Source organism: Artibeus jamaicensis, unplaced genomic scaffold (assembly GCF_021234435.1).
Source record: "Artibeus jamaicensis isolate MK-2021 breed Jamaican fruit bat unplaced genomic scaffold, CSHL_Jam_final contig_354, whole genome shotgun sequence".
Lineage (NCBI taxonomy): Eukaryota > Metazoa > Chordata > Mammalia > Chiroptera > Phyllostomidae > Artibeus > Artibeus jamaicensis.
The window spans coordinates 22,296,915-22,315,341 of record NW_026521803.1 but is presented as its reverse complement, the minus strand read 5'-3'; the positions used below and the strand labels follow the sequence as shown (position 1 = coordinate 22,315,341).

At 39.2% G+C, this 18,427-nt stretch overlaps 1 long non-coding RNA gene across 4 annotated transcripts in view; it reads right to left on the bottom strand.

Annotated features, from left to right (window-relative positions):
* Positions 1-9,583: 9,583 nt before the first annotated feature.
* The window catches only part of LOC119056148 (uncharacterized), a 134,472-nt gene continuing 125,628 nt past the window's right edge, over positions 9,584-18,427 (bottom strand). For all 4 annotated transcript variants that reach the window (XR_008391406.1, XR_008391408.1, XR_008391409.1 and 1 more), the window contains 3 exons: positions 14,622-14,695; positions 11,625-12,648; positions 9,584-10,859 (listed from right to left, as the gene is read on the bottom strand). This is a non-coding gene — a long non-coding RNA (uncharacterized LOC119056148). The remainder of the gene's footprint in view (positions 10,860-11,624; positions 12,649-14,621; positions 14,696-18,427) is intronic.

Here is an 18,427-nt window from a genome sequence, read left to right as displayed (position 1 = left end):
ATCACAGTGGCCTTTCTGGCCCCTAGTAACAGCCATGCATGAATGTACTCTGTAATGGTCCATTTGGATCAACAATAGGATTAGGTCAGACAATCTATTGACTTTAAAAAATAGACTACATTTAGAGCAGTTTTAGGTTTGCAAAAATATTTATAAAAAAGTCAAGAGAGTTCCCATTTCCCCCTTCCCACCTTCATTCACAATTTCCTCCATTATTAATGTCTTGCATTCAGTGTGGTACATTCGTTAGAACTAACGAACCCAAATGACTTTTTTTCCATTTAGTCACAAGCTATTTCCTACCAGAGGGCTTGAATCTGAGCCCTCTAAGGCTGTTCTGAAAGGAAGAATGGTCCAACACAATGGCAGTAAATAGGTTTAATCCCATTTGTCAAGTGGATTGCTTAACTATTTTGATGGGAAAACAATGTTTTCTAAAACTGCTTCCACACATCGTGGAAAAACAAGTCCACTATTGATTAATAATGACCAAGCACATGGATGAAGAAGACAATGGTGGTATATATCATCTATATTTGTCATACTGGCATACCAAAAATATGCTCTATTATGAAGTTGAACCCTAAAGTCTAGAACTCTCCAACATAATTTTATGACCTCAAATTGCTAATCTAACCATTCATTCTGAACTTCAGGTACCGCAAAACATAAATATTATTTTAACTTCCTGAAAGCAACACTCTGAACTATATGAAATCTTAAAACTACTTACAGCTCTAAAATACCTGACTTTTTGTGTCTTTGAAGAGCATTGCTGACTTAGTTTTTACCAACTCAACCAATAGACATGCAGCTAGTATTTTACTGCCATATAGTCTTTTTGGCTGAAAGGAATTATTTCCATAATTGAATCCAATAATTTATTCCTGGACTAAGTAAATCCAAAATTGGACACTAAAAAATCAAAAACCAGAAAACAAAGTGGGGAAGGAAAATAACATTTCCCATTTGATCATTACACTCTATTTTGGTGACTGTCAAAAACAATATATAATTCACAGTACTTTATATTTAAGCATCTGGCAGTTTGATTAATTTTATTAATTAATTTCTTAGAATTCTATCAACTCTGCTTCACCATAACTTGTATTAAAAAAAACTACACAGTGAAAAATAGCTTTGAAAGGAATTAAAGATGTCATTGTCAGAGATTTGATGTTATTAAGTTATCATCTGGAAAGGGCAAGATGAAGTAAAATGAGAAATTTAAGAGACAAAAAAATATTTTCAAGCTAAATGTTCATTTCAAAGATATATAACAAGCACTTAAATTTAAGGTGTTCAAAATTACATAGCTTCTGAAAGATATTAGATTACTGGCTTCTTTAAAGAAATATTTGCTGGGAAATATGTTCTTATATTTTGGAGCTAGTCTTTAAATTCCAGTTAGAAATGTGGGTGCCTGGTACTTTGGATTCTGCCTCCTGCTTGGCACTCAGTGTGGTAAGTCCAGCAGGACCCGCAGGAAGAAATTCTGCTCAAGCTCTGGATCACCTCCTTGTGCCAAAGATTTTCTTCTAGGGGGAGAAAAATCAATCCATTTGCTGCACTAGTTGTTATGCAATCTGCTATTTGGACATCATACTGCTGATATGTTGAAAACATCTCTCAACTGACAGCTTTCTGAAACTGGTTTTCCCAGTTATCCAGCTGATGAGCTTATAGCCACCCCACATTTTCCTGACCACTGCAATTTCACAAGCAGGGTCTAGTGAGGTAATCACCTGACCTCAGCAAAACCACTGCAGAAAGGAAATTTCGTGAACATTGTTGTCAGCACAGCTGGATGGACTCGCATTGCTTTCCTTTGCAGATTTGTGAATTCCAGCAGCCAGCAATGGTGTTCCTGGGTTCTTGCTGGCATGTGTCTGCATCTGGCTCATGCTTCTTTCTCAGGTGGTTAAGCAAACTGCCCATTTCCAGAAAAGTTCGGCAGTACAGGAGAAAATTTGCATGCGGCCTCTGTCTCACGACAAGGAATTGCAGAATTGACCTATTATTTCAAAGTTGGGGTAAAAAAGTATGCTGGAGGGCAAAATCCACACACTCAACTCTTCCTGAATGCCCACACGCAGGTATAAATACTGCTTGAGTCTGTGTGATCAATTGAATAAAGGTTGCATAAATTTGCTTAGTTTATTCTTATCCATATAGACTGCTACATAGTCTAAGGCAAGATTACCTTCCAGAATAATAGTATCTTTTTAGAGATTTTATGTTTTGAATAATCTCACATGTATTTTGAAATATCTTTTATATTGATGAGTGCTTCCTGAACATTGAATTAGGAATGGTTATACACACAAACTGAGGGAAGGGAAGAAAGGGCAAAGTCACCAGAGACTCCAGCAAAGGGAAAGAAAGCCTAAGATCCACTCATGTGGGCAAAGAGGAATGAAAAGTTGGGAACTGGGACTGATGGAGTGGTACAAGCTTTTGCAAATTTTGAGATGAGCGTTTGTCTTCTCCCACCTCCCTTTGCTCTCATCAACTCCTTGTGTCCCATCTAAACTCCAAGTTCCCAACTGTTTTTTTCCTCCTATAATATCATAGTCTGGCTGCATAATAATCCAATGACTTCCCTCTGACCATCAGATTCAACAGTTCAGCCCTTTATTATACTATAAGAGAAGAACTTATTATCTAATAACCTGAAAACAGTGATTACCTAACAGTGCCTTAGAATCTTAGATTTCAGTGAGATGTTTATAACTAAAGAATAAATTGGCAGAGACCAAGGTACCTTCATTGAAATAAACAGTGAGGGCAAAATCAGTCTCCGGTGCTGTGGAGGGAGGGAAACACTGGTCAGAGGGATCATCCTGATGCTTATGAAATCAAGGCACAGGTGTCTAAAATTATAAGGTGATGCCCAGTGTTGTTAACAAATGACAGGTACTGTAATCGAGAGGTGCTCACTAAAATTGAAATAATTGGTTTGATACTTAATAAAAGGAATCTGCCTTATCTCATTATACTAGTAACCAGACATGGTCTCCAATATAAAGACAAAAACAGATTCATGAGAAACAAAGAGGAGCTTACAGCCTTATGAGATGCGTGGGTGTTAGGGGATTGTTTCTCTATCCAAAGCTGACATAGTGAAATGAACCTTGACCACCCATCAACCACCCTTCCGTGGTTCTAAATCATATGGCTCACTGTGCAGAAATGGAGCAGTTGCAATGTGACTACTCTCTAACTGCATTTGGAAAAAATATGCATAAACCCTGAAGTATTTTATAGTCAAACAATTGCTCTCAGAATCCACTTTCCATCATGAGACCATCCGAGACCACCTGTGAGCTCCAGGACTTTGAAGCACAGGGTTGGTCACACCCTTCCGCAAATATTTAAGAAACCGTGTGCAGAGTTGTAAATCAGGACGGAAAAATATTGTCCTTCTTGTTCTGGGCCTGAACTTCCAAAGAAAAAGAGTTATAATAGCTAGTATGTCTCTTCCAATAGGACTGGTGATATATTTTTCATCTAATCTATATTTGCTTTCAGTAATACAAGGCTGTCCCCCTGAGTTCTCTCACCCTTTGACCACACCAGTTGAGGTTTCTTGAATATTATTCTTCATTTATGGGATGTTCAGTCAAGTAGAGTGCCTTGACCCACTAATTCATCTGGGTTATTTGCTCCCCCAGCCATTCCAACCAAGCCTCTATGAGGTAGCACTGGGACCCCTTGGAATCCTGGCCTTGGATGAACTTACCTCTTTACTGTTTGGTCCTTAACACAGCTTATTTTACTAATTGCAATAAACAATGGTGCTGGACCCTGCATCTTTGTTTTAAGCACTTCGAGTAAGCAAATGAGAACATTTGATGACTGACCACTATAAATAGGGCACTCTACCAGAAACTGAATTTATTCAACATAAGCAAAGCAATTAAATAATAAACACACAAACATTGCTTTCCTGGTTCTAAAGTTGGACTAGAGGAGGGATGTAATAGGTAAAGTTAATACACACATCCTATTCTAAATCATAATCAGAACTCTAATTAAAAACCATCTTTTGAAAAATGAGTCCCTCTTCTCACTAAGATTCAGATTTTCCCTCAGGTCATTGTCACTGCTCTTCCTTCCAGTGTACTCTATTCTCTCTCTCTCCTCTTCCCCTCTCTCTTCCCACCCCTCAGATCCAATTTGATGAAACATTCAATAACTTTATCAGAATTGATATTTATTTTTTGTGCATGCCCCACCTCCATACTTATATGGTGAAATTTCTGAGATCAGGAATCTAGGTTTACACCTTCTGGTATTACTCAACCTTGGCATAAGACCCCCACCCAAATGAATCAGTAATGATTTCTTTTTCAGGCTGCTACAAGACTGGCCACTTTTCAGACTTCAGGTCTCAATTTAAATGTCATCTTATCTATGAGGCCTTATGGGGCAGTGTATATTTAAAACATTGCTCAGCATTGCCAAGGAGTTAGTCTATCTTTCAGTATCCCATTTGATTGCTTCACAGCAGCTCGACTGTAATAATTTACTTTATGTGTTTCTTTATATTTTTATTTTTCTACTGGATCAAGATATCCATGAAAGAAGGAACTTTGCTGGTTTCATTCCCTACCATACAAACAGAGTTTAGTTCATTCTCTACCACATTCATTCATTCAGAAATGTTTATTTCAATTTTATATTTCAAATACAAATAATAAATATTTGAAAAGAAGGATTTATTATTAAATTATGTTTTGTTCACCCATCTGGATTCTCAGGTTGATGGTGAAGAAGATAATGATAGAAATAAACCTTTGGGATAATCTCATATATGTAATAAATTAACTCCAAATAGAGTTTGATTCCCATTTAAAAACAAAATAAAAAACTTTAATTAATTTTAAATTAAAAGCAACATTTGCTAAAACAATTAGTACATTTAAAATAGACAGAAATGAATGTAGTTTTTGGTGAGTTGGGCACACAGATGATGTTGAATAGAGGTGATCGATTTATTGAGTTCCATGGACCAAATCAATCCAGGCTGTACAGGCTCTGAGCAGTTGAGCACGGCCTGGAGTTAAATTTGACTAATGAGAAAAGGTGATATTAGGAGTAGCTCTACTCATATCATTGCCTTTATTTCAGATTATGTAATCTATTTCTTGATTGTCAGCCATCTTGACATTGGAAATAACCATCCCTTTTTCCCCTCCAATTCAGTTGACAGGCATGATTATTTTTATTTCTGCCCCAGTGGTTAAATAGCTACTTACATGGTGTTCTTGCCAAAATGGTATTGTTATCAGGTACCACCTGGGTAACCAATTTCTAAAACCCATGTATTTGGCAGCAGTTTGGCAGCAACTTTTCATGTCTTTCTCTTTCTTTTTTTTTTTTGCTTTGCTTTTATTTCTATCTATTAAAAAAATTAGGTCAAAGGGAAAGGACCTTAACATTTCATCAGAGTAACACACTAACTTTCTTCCCATTATTTCTTTGGTTATAGTTAAATGTCCTCACAATGGCTTTGATGGTGTTTTTGAACCAATATGGAAAGATAAAAATCAAATCCTAAGGTCATGTATATGGGGTCATTTCCATTGCTTGTCTGTTAGCAGCATGACCTTAGGAAAAGCCAATGGTTTGATTCAGTGATTACCATAATTGTCATCAAAGTAATCAATAAATCAGAACTATATGTTTAGGAGACTCTTAGGATACAAGGAAGTACAAGAAATTGTTAGAGAGCTCAAGGAACTCGGAAGGCGTGGGAAGGAGGTGCTTTATTGGCCAACTAATGGCATGGACTATATAACCATAGGACTGGAGGCATCATTAGAAATCATCTAATCAAACCCTCACTTTATAGCTATGCAAGCAGAGCCCAGAAAATGTAGGTGACTTGTTCAAGGTTATGAAATGTGCCAATGGCAGAGTCAGAGCCAGGGCCCTTGATTCCCCACCAGGTAACAATTTAGAAGGAATTAATTGACATCAACCGAACATAGAGTGGGAACTGGCACAACACCTTGGGGAGTACAGAAATGCTTCGGAACTGCCAAATAGGAACCTGGAGAAAGGAATTACAATAACAACCACCATTTATTGAGAAGCTATTATGTGAGAGGCACATTCTTGACATTTTATAAAATGATCTCTAATGTTCACAACAGCTCTGAAAAGTGGATGTTTTTCATTTTATTTTCCAAATGAGGAAATGAATTCAGCAAAGTTAATGAACTAGCCTAAGGTCACAGAGTTAGAAATATGATTCACAATGAACTACGCTGAAGCAAAACTCACATTCTTTCTGCTAAGCCAAATTTTCCCAAGAGAATATTAAAGGTGTAGGGGCTATGTTTAATCTGACCAGAGGGCTCATCTAATGGAAGCATGTGGAGGGTAGGTTCAAATAATCCCACGATTATAGGAGACTTGCATGCTGCACTAATGACTGAGGACTTCAGAGGATTCATTAACTAACTAATATTAGTTTTGAAACTTGGTGCTTTGGGAAGGGGCCTCTTGTAGTGAAGGCCATGTGATCAATTTGGTTAGAAGACTGATGAAGGCATGGATACCAATAATGCAGGTTTGATTTTTTTTCTTTCCCTCCTGTTAATTCGCAATGCTACAAAATATTCAGGCAGGAGGATTTGAAAAATGATCCCAAGTCCTCAGTGGCATTTTTCTTTCCTGTATAGCCAGTATTGATTTTCAGTGTGTACTTACTGCTATTGGCTGCTGATTGGTTATGCACCTGTTCTGTTGGAGGTACCCAGGCCAAAGCCAGTGTTCCAATTTTATAAAAAACTCCTTTGTATGTCTAAAATAAACCTAGGTTATCCTTCAAAGATACAGTTCCCCTGCATCATGTGTGTCTCTCCAAATACCAGCATCTTCATTAGTAAGTCCAATATTAGTTAACCTAATGTCAGTGTTGTAGAAGGCCCTGGAAATTTATATTTTGTTCAACAGCAAGTAAGTCTGTTCAGTATTTCGTTAGTATTTACCTTTCACCCTCTGTCTTCCTACCACTCATTAATAGGTGTCAGCCATTGCTAACCACTCAGAGAGCTCTTGGTTTTTCTACTCTATCTGCATGAACTCCCCCTGGAACTCCCCTGCTCAATTTTCAAATACCCTTGAAGATGGCCTCCTGCAGTAACTCACCCTATTTATGCTACCACGGAATCCTGTGCTGAAACACCTCAGACCAATTATATTTTATGACTATTGTTGACTTGATTGAATGGTTACCCTCTATATTAGAAATTTCTTATAAATGCAATTTTGACTTTCAACTTAAGTTTGATTTTTTCAACCTATAAAAGACTAAGGACTGCTTTATAAATATTTTAGAAGAAAATACTGGAGAAAGAAAGAATGGAAAAAGGAAGAAGGAGGTGGAATAAGAAATATCTATGCGTGAGTGAATTAAATCTACAAGTAATTGTGATTGTTCTGGGATTTCTAGTTTATCAATCTGTGGTTGATTAAAGAATTAGGTTGGTTATGTTACCTCGACAGAGAGACCATTTAGTTACCCAATTATACCTGTGCTGCCAACCAAGAAAAATATCTTAAAAAAACGTGAATCCTTGGGTACATCAATCATATATAAACATTGAATAAATAAAGAAGAATATGGATTCAAGTAAAGTTAGATCATTGTTTAGTCTGAAACCATTAATATTCTTAGCATTCACCCAGTGCCTAGCAAAAGACTGGGGACATGTTACACTGGAAGAGATGATAAGGGCTCACTCGTCATATTTTTTAACCTCTGTGCATAGCACAGTATCTGGCACATAGCAACTTTTTAATTCTAATTTGGGTAAATGTTAAAATGATATTCCATACTTTATGCCTGTTGACAGAACCCTGGTTTTATTACTTACAGTCCTGTGACCTCTGTGAGTCCCAGTTTCCTCTTCTGGAAACAGAAACAAATACATATCTACTCACTTTTGCTATTCAGATTACCAAAGATGATATATTTTAGGAGACTTGATCTCAGTTGACCACAAAGCAGAAATGCCTATGAAATATTTATTATCAATTGCTCTAGGAAATATTCTTCTAAAAACCAAGATTTATCAATATGTGTCTGATTGGATGCAATTCTATGAAATCTATTATTAGAAAATCACTGTTCCATTGCTGGTTTATTCATTTGGTTTAGTGTTGATCTCAAGAAGCTACTGTTGTGGGTTTAATTACTGAACAAGTACCTTCATATTTTCTCAGAAAGTAAGACATCCCCTTTGTATATATGTGATGTCTGTCAAAGGAGAAACCGGGGAGCAAGTAAGACTAGTTACATACAACCAATTGCTGCTTAGAGAGGGATTACAGAGGGAGAAACTCGCCTTTTCATTCTTCCTTTACTCTAGGCGCTGGGCTTAGTGATATGCACCTAGTCTCTCATTTAACCCCTGCAAGGGAGTAATTAGAGTCTTCATACTATAGAGAAGAAAACTCGGACTTAGCTAGCCCAGGTAATTTGCCTAAGGTAACTCCCATGCTAAGTGCCAGATTTGGTATTAAAGCCAGTGTGTCATGCGGGTTATGCCAAAAAATCTTCCATTTGCCTCTGTAACCTCTCTCCACCTTCTCCATCTTTCTTTCAGTCCTGCAAGGCTGGTATGTGGTGGAACACATTAAGGAGCTTCCATGACCTCTGGTATCTATTGGGTTTAATTGACAAAAGCCTCCAAAGGAGATGAGAGGAAAGAGGAGGGAGAAGAAGGTGAGGCGTTTATTACTCAACTCCTTGCCTATCAGATGTCTTTGGGATATCTGCGTTTCTCAACAGAAGACCACTGCTTTGGTTAAGGCAACAGTGTACTTCTGCACCCTGGTAACTTCTTCCTCTCCTCGTCCTTCAGGCCTAGGGGCAGTGACAGCTCTCGGGTGCTACTCCCAGGTACCTGTACTATTTGCGTTTCCTCTGTAGCAGCCCACACCTTTGTGTTAGATCCTTCTGGAATTATGTAATCGGAATACGCCATCTATTTCCTACTGATGCTCTGGCTGAGACAGGTATAACTGGAATGTGTTACTTGTGCACAAAAGTTGCATGAAAATTTGTAGTGACACAATTCTGTTGCTAAACCTATGTATTTTGAAGTGAATCAAAGTTTAAAACCGTTTGTGACTTTGGAACTCGTAGCTCAGAATGACTGCTCTCCTAGAACTATGTTCCCCAGACAAAAAGCAAGCTGTGAGTTTTAATCGTGAAAAATGCATTCACTGCAGAAACTTAACACTAACTCCATGAAGTTTATGTGGAGAATGTTTTCAGTCCACAAAATGCATTGGGGCAGTGAGTCAAGTTTCAGAGGGAAGGCTGAGTTCGGGGATGCTGGGGAAAATACAAACTGGGGATCATACATTTTGTGATGTCTGTCTCAGACTACAGCAAACAAATGTATCCTTTGGGAGTTTACAATAATGTATAAAAAATCATTTTAGCTACCGCTAAATGCTTGTGATAATGACTTGCTTTGTGATAAAATTAATTTCTTAAAAAAATGGGAAAATATTTTTAAACAACTTTTTTTTTAAAACACAAACTACACGTGTTCCCTGGAAAAAAGTAAATTAATAAAGAGAAGCAGTTCTTGGATAAACTTTTTTTTCCCCTTGTTTGTTTATCTCTTCTTTTCTCTTTCTTATAAAAGTCTTTAGATAAAGGGGCAAAGGCATTAAGTGAAAATTATTAGTGCTTATTAGATACACCATTATTAGTTTCCGGGGAGTTCCAATTAAGCTTAAAAACAGGTAGGTTTAATGTAGAGATGGCTATTCTAATTCACTCATTAAGGAGTAAATATTTGGACTTTACCTTTGAGGATTTAGACAAATTCGCATGTTGAGCTCCTTTAAAGTAAGGAAGGAAGTTTATTTTCTTAGATTCATGTCAAGAAAGTTAATCATGTTTTAATGCTTCTTAGAAATAGAACCCAAGGCTAATTATCTAAGCCAGTGTTATATTTTTATTTAAAAATTTACTTGCCTTTCAAGTTATTTTTAAAAGCTATAAAACCCCAAAAGACAAAAATAAGGAATAAGTGAATCTGGATTACTTTTAAGAATGTATATGACAATTGCAACAGTGTTGCCCAGTGGAGCTGCCACTCCTGCCTACCTCCTCACACCTGGTGCTAGATGCTCCCTTTGCAGGCATCTCATCCCCTTACCAGCATTTTTTGAGTACTCCCTGAAAGTTGAGCTCAATGGTTCTCAAAGTTCAGTGTCCACATGGAAGTTGTAGAGGATTTATTATAAACTCTCCTGAAGTCCCCCTCATTGATTCTAATTCAGTAAAGGTCTAGGGACCTGTGTTTGAATCTCAGGTTCCCTGATGCAGATGTTTGGAGAACCAGACCACCAGTAACCATGAGTCCGTATTCCCTAGGACATTAGATTCATCTAATCTAACCTGCACATGTGGGTGGACCGAGGTACTTTATCCAGCACAAGTCCTGACTCAGCAATAAGACACTTTCTACAAATGTAGCTTTATCTGGGTGCCCTCATTCTAAAAACTGGAATTCTACTTTTTTCTCAAGGAGTTCAAAGTCACCAGCGCTAACTGTAGTATGTGATTTGCAAAGTCACCAGCGGTAACTGTAGTATTTGATTTGCAGAGTCACCAGCGGTAACTGTAGTATGTAGTGTGATTTGCCCAAGGTACCTCTGGGACCAGTGCTCTGCCTTACTGTTGCCAGTCTGTCTTAGAAATTGAAGTTCTCACTGAGAACTTGGTAGCTGCTTCAAAGACTTGGCTCATGCAAGTCTCTGTGAATAATATCTTCTCAATTCTTTCTTCCCCTGCTTTACCATTATTTCATGCCGGGTTCTCTCTGTTGAAAGCAGAATAGTGGGTTAGTTGACATCATGTACATTAAGAGCTAGACCACCTGAATTGGTATATTGATTCTGTTCCTCACTAGCTGGCTGGCCTTGAATATGTTACGAACACTGTGTGACTCAGTTTTTTTTTTTTTTTTTTTGTATAAGATGGGAATGAAAACATCAGTAACAACACCATGGCACTGTTGTGAGAATTAAATGTGGTAATATACGTAATGCACTTAACACAGTTCCTGGCACATAGTAAACACTAAATTAGATGTTAGCTACTACTATTGTCAAAGAGATTGCTTTACTGCATTAGGCTATTCTCATCTTGTGACAGAATGGACTGTCTGTAGCTACATCTGGTGTCACTTTCTGTCTCAACCCAGCAGAAATACAGAGCTCCTCCTGGCCTGTCTCACACCACCTCAGACAATTGGCTGCTTAAAGCCTCAACTATTTAAGATCATTAATAATGTCTTCATATTTTTATCTTTTGTGTTGGCCTGAAAAGAAAGCTAATCATCCTTTATTAACTAAATAAATGAGCAAATGAATAACCTTCTTAAAATGTCAAACTGGTTGTTCATGTGTTTCTTTGTTTGTTGGTTTGTCAGGGTTATTGTACTATCTTAAATTATTTGACTAGAGTTATCGATTCCTTTGACCTAAAAAGGCAAGTGCAGAAAGCTGAGGTGAGAACGATGAAGAAGAAGAGGATCACCAAGAAGAGAAGTGGCACAGACTGCCCCCGACCCTTAGTTACTCACAGAAGGTCTGTTTATGCCTCTGGCATGTGCATGAGGACTGAAAGGCAAGGGCTCTGCACAACCAGCTTGCGCTGGACTCCTGAGTCGTGAGCTGATGTGTGACCGCAGGTGAGGCTGTTGCCGAATTCTCTTCCTTGGAAAGCAAACTGTCCCTGTTCATATATTTCACCACTATGAAGATTCTTCCACAGACTGGGCTTCAGAGTTAGAGGAAAGAGTGGGTGATGTCCTGACCCTGCATCTTGGCCTCTCACAATGACCATTTGCCTGCCCCTCCCTTCAGGTCTGAGTCTGTGATGTAAGCTGTGGTGAAGATCACATTACAGATCCTGGGGATTTCTGAAGTGTTAATGCTGTCTCCTTCTCATACTTGGGTGACTCTGAAAGGCCTTATTCTCTCCCCCTTGCTGGGGAGGCAGCTGTGTGGTTGGGATGTGGGTCCATCTGACTTCGCAGCAGCCTGGGAGGCCTCCTGTGACATGGAATAATGTTCCAGAAATCCGAACAGAAGGCGAGGGCTGCGGATCAGCAGAGCATTTGCGGTTCTTGGGGCCCCGTCTGACTGGGACATCTCTATGGAAATGAACGCTGCGGATGTTTGGGCAGCGTAATCCTGCATTGCAAGAAAGGCTGCCGTGAACATAAGCTCAGACTTGCTTTCGTTCAGAATGAAAATACAATTTGACCATCTCAACTTTTATTTCTCATTATCTCCCAAAGACCTGAAACACTTTACTACAAAAATGGAGAAAAAAAAAACCACAAAGAGGTGAGAAGGGGGGAAATCAGACCGGTCTATATCCCCTCTGGAATTCCGTTCAGAGGATTTGAGGCAACGGTATTCCAGCTCAAATAAGACTGATTAAAATAAAATTACGCAGTCTCCTGACCCATAGCAAATTTCATGAGCTGCAATTTGTCCAGCAGTTGAGCTGTGAGTACAATCTGATTGGCCATAATTTAGGTTTATAGTTCCTTTCCCCACTTCAAACGCAGTAGAATGCAGCGATCCTGAAAGAAAGAACTAGAAAGGAAAAAAAGGGGGACTTAGTATAAACTAAGAAAAATGCAAAGGAAAAAAATTAAATACAATCACATTGTCTGCTTTTCAGAAAGCTTGAGTTCTCAATGTCTCTGGAGTTTTGCAGTGGGAGACTGTCCTTTCATTAGCCTTTGCGCAGTCCAGTCTAAACTTCCTAGCTGTGTTTGCCCGGATGCACTGCCCTTGTCTTTTTTCTCCCTGTAATCTCTCATTTCTAGGTCTGTGAATCATGAGGATGTTCAACCCTGAAAACGCTGAAGCTCCACAGTGCCGAGAATTTCCAACCCATTATCCAGGGGGAGTGGCTCTTTCTTTCCATGTCCTGCCCTTTTGCCTCCTCCCACGGTTATCAGTGATCTTGATAACCAACGGGTTTCTTTTCCAAAGACCCAGAAAGGTACATCAGCAGCTCTGGCTGGAGGAAACTGTGGAGAATACATTTGGACTCCTCCTGTCTGGGATTGATGGGACAAATCTTTTCAAAATCCAGAAAGGAACATGTATGCTAATGGAAAGAGAAATACTAGGCAGCAGACATCTGTTTAACTCCCTTCTTACCAAGCAAAACCGCGGAGGTTATATGATATATAGAGTAGGCCTTCTCTGGCTTTAGAACATCAGCCAGGCTGCTACTCAGATCTCTCAGATGAGTTAGAGGAAGATGTGCTGCTTCGAAAGATAGAGAGAGAATTTGAAACCAGGCAGGTGTTTAGACTTCTCAGTAATGCATCAAGGACTGCATCATGATTATAAACGCTTTTGGCAACAGAATTTCTTTAATTCTCTATAAGATGTGGAGATGCTCCAACTCATCCTTTTCCTACCTGAAGCTCAGTTCCTGGGAGTTCAGGAACAAATTGCTTACTGGGGTGCTGCAGCGGCTAAGAGCCAGTCAATGGGAGAACAAATTCCTGCCATTATGCCTTCCTTCCTTCCCAGTTAGAGGCATGTGTGGTATCTCTGCTGACACGTAAAGAATGTTAAAGAAACAACTCCACTCTCATTTTGCTGTCCCGGGAGAATCTGGCTCTCAGTAGATGCTCAACTAAAGCCTGTGGGAAGGTGAATGAGTGAGCGGAGCTGCTTCCTTGTCAATCTGGCCTTGCTAATGGGGAGGGGAGGGCCTGAGAGCTCCTCATGCCAAGGAGGCAAAGCAAGGGCACCGGATTGCCTGCTTCCGGGACTTTGTAAAGCCATCTGTTGCTAAGAAAAGATATTTTCAACTGCTCGGTTAGAACAATGGGTTCAGGAGTTTTTTCTCTTCCCTTCTTTGCTCTCTAAATGAAAACAGGTTACTTCTAAGGAAAGAAAAACAGCTTGGATTCAGACAAGACTCGGTCTGAGTATTAGCTCTACGGGTTGTGTGTTAACTGGGACAAATTGCTTTGTACTCTGAGGCTTAGTTTCCTTTTCTACAAAATGAGAATAATAAATTCTACCTTGCAAGAACGTTAGGAGGATTAAATAAAATGAAGTATCTAACACTCTTGGTACCTAGTAGGATCTTAATAAGTGAGCACTGTTATAATAAAAATATATGAAGAGCATTTGGTGCTTTTCTGCAGAAATCTTTCTCTCTCTCTAATTTGCTTCTTCTCATATATTGCTTAAGGCCACTCTAAAAAAGGGGAAAGTTTATTGAACTACCAATGCTTATTTTAAAGTATTGAATCACAAGAGAGTCTACAATGAGAATCCACCATTCTTCTTATGTTTCAGGATTACCATTGAGTCTCATTAATTTGATATTCAGGAGAACAGGGAAATTGATTCCAACTGTAAGTTATTTAACTATTTTTTATTATGAAGAGATTCAAACGTATGCACAAGTAGATAATTAAATCTGTTTCTATCCATCTTCTTTGGGTCATACGGAAACCCAAACTCTAACAACCCCAGAGAATCTTAGATTTTCATTATTTTAACTCAAGATGATAAAGAACACCTATACTTACATTCTTATTTTGTAGTTGAGAAAACAGATTCATCGATTGAACAGATTGTAAGGTATCCAAAGTCACACTTCAACCTGAAAAAAACAGCAAGCCCAGGTCCCAATTCTGATTACCGCTTGAGAACTTTTCTCTTTTATGATACTTTCCAGTAGAATAGGGTGGGGAGCAGGACTCTTAAGAAAAAAATCAATATGTTAGGTCGGTTAGTACCTCTTTAGCCCTTCCATCCTCTTACTGGAGCACTTCACATAGTTAAAGATTCCATTATAAACACTTGCTATAGAAAATTTTACTTTGTGTAACTGAAAATAAATTTCAGGCTTTACAGCAGGCAATTTTCACGTTAGCAAGTCACAAAAATACACTGTTTAGGTGATACTAGTTCCCCTTAGATGCCAGGTAAAAGGTTTTTCCCACTGATTGTATTCTTTAGCTAACATGAATGGTGCAGTCAGTTAAAAGAAAGTCTCTCTGGATTCCTGAACATCACAAGGAGGTACATACCTTTGGGCAGAAATGATCAGTTACCTTTTAAAAAACCCAGGAGAATTTTGGGTTTTTGGAAGACTGGACACCAGAGGGTGCTAAAGAGCTGCATAATTTACTTTCGGGTCTTTCTCCACCAAGTTTCTATGGTAATGGGGTCAGCTGGCACTGAGAAAGGAGGTTGGGGTGTTCAGTGCTAGGGGATGTATTCCCTAGCCTGGGGTTTGTTGGAGGTGTAACCCCATCTGGAGCCACAAGCCACATGAATGGGTCTCAGTGTGGTTAGCCTCTTGTTGCTGTTGACTTGACGATTGGTTTGGTCAATCCCATTGATTGTGAGGAAGTCAACTGTTAAAAATAGAATCAATGGTGCTACTACCAGTCACTAGCCACTTATGGACACGCATAAATACTGAAAATGACTGCCCAGAAGCTGAGCTCCCAGGCCTCTTTTTCCTTTACTTTAAATTTGCTGTTTCTCACTACCTCAGCAGAAGAGAGGACTTCAAAGGGCTGAAAACAGCCCAGGCTCCATGAGTCTCTCAAGAAAGATGTTATTAATAAAAGGTCAACTCCTATGCACTATGCCTCTTTTGCAAAACTTCCCTAAATTCATGTGCTGCGTTGGGCCTGCTCTGTATTCCTGGAACCCACCCTCCTGATTTTCAAGAACAAATTACCCTTTTACTCATGAGATCCAGTTCATCTCCTCACATGAATATAACTACTGAGGGCTTAACACAATGCTTGACAGAACATGGAATGTAAAATAATAACAGACTTTGATCTCAAGAATCTTACAATGACTTAAATAGCAAAATTTGTAATGAGCAATGAAGACTATTTCATAAACTGCAGGTCTGGTTGGTATATGGAGTTAGTGCACTAGTGAAAATCAGTCCAATCTATACATTAAGAATATGTGTGTATACACGTGTATATACAAAATGGGGATACACTCAGTCCTTGAACGATGTAGGGGTTAAGGACACTGACCTGCATGTAGTAGAAAACCCCCTTATAACTTCGGACTCCCTCAAAACCTAACTAAACATCGCCTACTGTTGACCAGAAGCTCCACTGATAACACAGATAGTCAATTAACATACATCTTGTTTGTTAAAGTTTATATTCTGTATTCTTAAAACAAAATAAGCTAGGGAAAATGTTAAGAAAATTAGAAGGCTAGAAAATTCCTATACAGTACTACATATTTGTTGAAAAAATCCACCTGTAAGAGGATCTGTACAGCTCAAGCCCATGTTGTTCAAGGGTCAACTATATATGTGTACATATAGAGTACACACAAATGTTTATACAATCGACATATGACTGACTATCATCTGTGTGGTTTGAACACTAAGTAAGAGGCAATTTTGAGAAAATTTTGGTATCCTACTCTAATCATTTGATATTCCCTTATAAAGTCATTTAATTCTGCATCCACGATGGCACACACATTTCAATGATTTGATCCACATGGTGTACTCTTCACTGCTCATTTATTCATTCATTCATTCATTCATTCATTCATTCATTCAGGTTTAAATTGAACATTTGGGAAAATCACCATCTACTGGTCAAAAATCTGCCTTAGGATACCACAATGAATAAGATGTAATTCCTGACCCCGTGGAATAGACAGTGCACCTGCAAAACAAGTAAACTGTTTCACAGACAGACCCTAAAATAGAGGTACCTGTGGGGTGTTACAGGAGAGATGGAAGACTATCAATCCTTGAAATGTAAGGTCAGACGAAACACCCAGGAAGAGGTGGCATCTGGACTGAGTCACCGACAATGAATTGAAGTTAACCAGGTAATAAAGGAAGTGTGAGGATATCCATGGGGGGCAGGGGTCAATGTGTGAAGGGCCCCACGGTGACAAGAGTTTGTCACATGCTGGGAATAACAAATCATTCAGGATGAAGAGATGAAGTGTCAGGGACCAGCAGAGATGAGCCTGGAGGGACAAGGAGAGAGGATTGATTACAAGGAAATCTGTGTGTCATCCTAAACGGTTAGGATATTATGCTCTTGGAAATGGGGAGTCATTGAAGTATTTTAGGGAGGAGATCGGTAGGTTCAGAGGTGGATTTTAGAAAGATCACACGGGGTAGACTGATTAGAAGAGGACAAAGCAAGAGGCAGGAATAGCAGTTAGGCAACTGCTTCAATAATTCACCCAAGACTTTACAGACAACTGCACTGAAGTAATAGCAGTGGCAATGAAGATGAGTAAAGGTTTTCTGAGACGTGCAGCTTTGGGTTGCTACTGATGAACTCTGGGGCACAGGCGAGCAGTGGGAAGTCAGCAGTTATGCCCTGGACTCTGGATCAGTCCATTCTCTGGGTGACTGGTAGTGCTATTCTCTTGAAAATATGAGGCCACAGGCCTTTTGGAAGATTCACTTTTTTGATGAAGTCTTCCGTGCTTCATACGATTACGTCTTTGAATTTATATCTCAGCTAAATCATACCACTGGACACCTACCACACATTATTTTGTATTATTCTTTAATTGTGTATAAAGGGGGTCACGTCTCCACATCAAGACAATAACAAAGAAGAATCCTCTACCTTTTGCTTATCTGCACAGCTATTTTTTTTCACTGCAGCACCATAATCATATTCAGTATTTGTCTGATTTCAGCTTAGGGCTTAGGTTCAGAGTGGGTGATTATTGGTTACAAAAAAGACAACCTTTTAACCATGGGATATGTATCTGCAAGTACATTTTAAGCTCTTTCCTAATGGACTTCCAAGTGGACTCTTTTTTCTCATGCCATCCTGAGTTTTTACATGTCCCATACTCTTGTGTTCTGTGGATTGTAAAAAAAAAAAAAAGAGGAAAAATAAGTTACAATCAATAATAGCTTGGAGACCTTAAACTGAGTAAATACCATGTATTCACAAATCCAACTAAAGCGATGGTTTGGGGGGAAATTTTAAGTTTTCCCCCCATTTTCTCACAAATGCATTTGGAGAATTCTTCAGTGTTGCATCAGCACTTACTAGCAGATAGCAGTCTCCCCCACACCCCTGCACTGTGTCCCTCCCCCACACCCCTGCACTGTGACCCTCCCCCACACCCTTGCACTGTGACCCTCCCCCACACCCTTGCACTGTGTCCCTCCCCCACACCCCTGCACTGTGTCCCTCCCCCACACCCCTGCACTGTGACCCTCCCCCACACAGGACCACATCCTTTCCTCAGTGCTCTGCTCACTGGCCCCGTGGGTGGATTAACCAGAGGCACAAAATCCCAGTCAGAATCCTTTCCCTCTGTGGGCAGAACTATAGATGATTTTTCCGGTAAT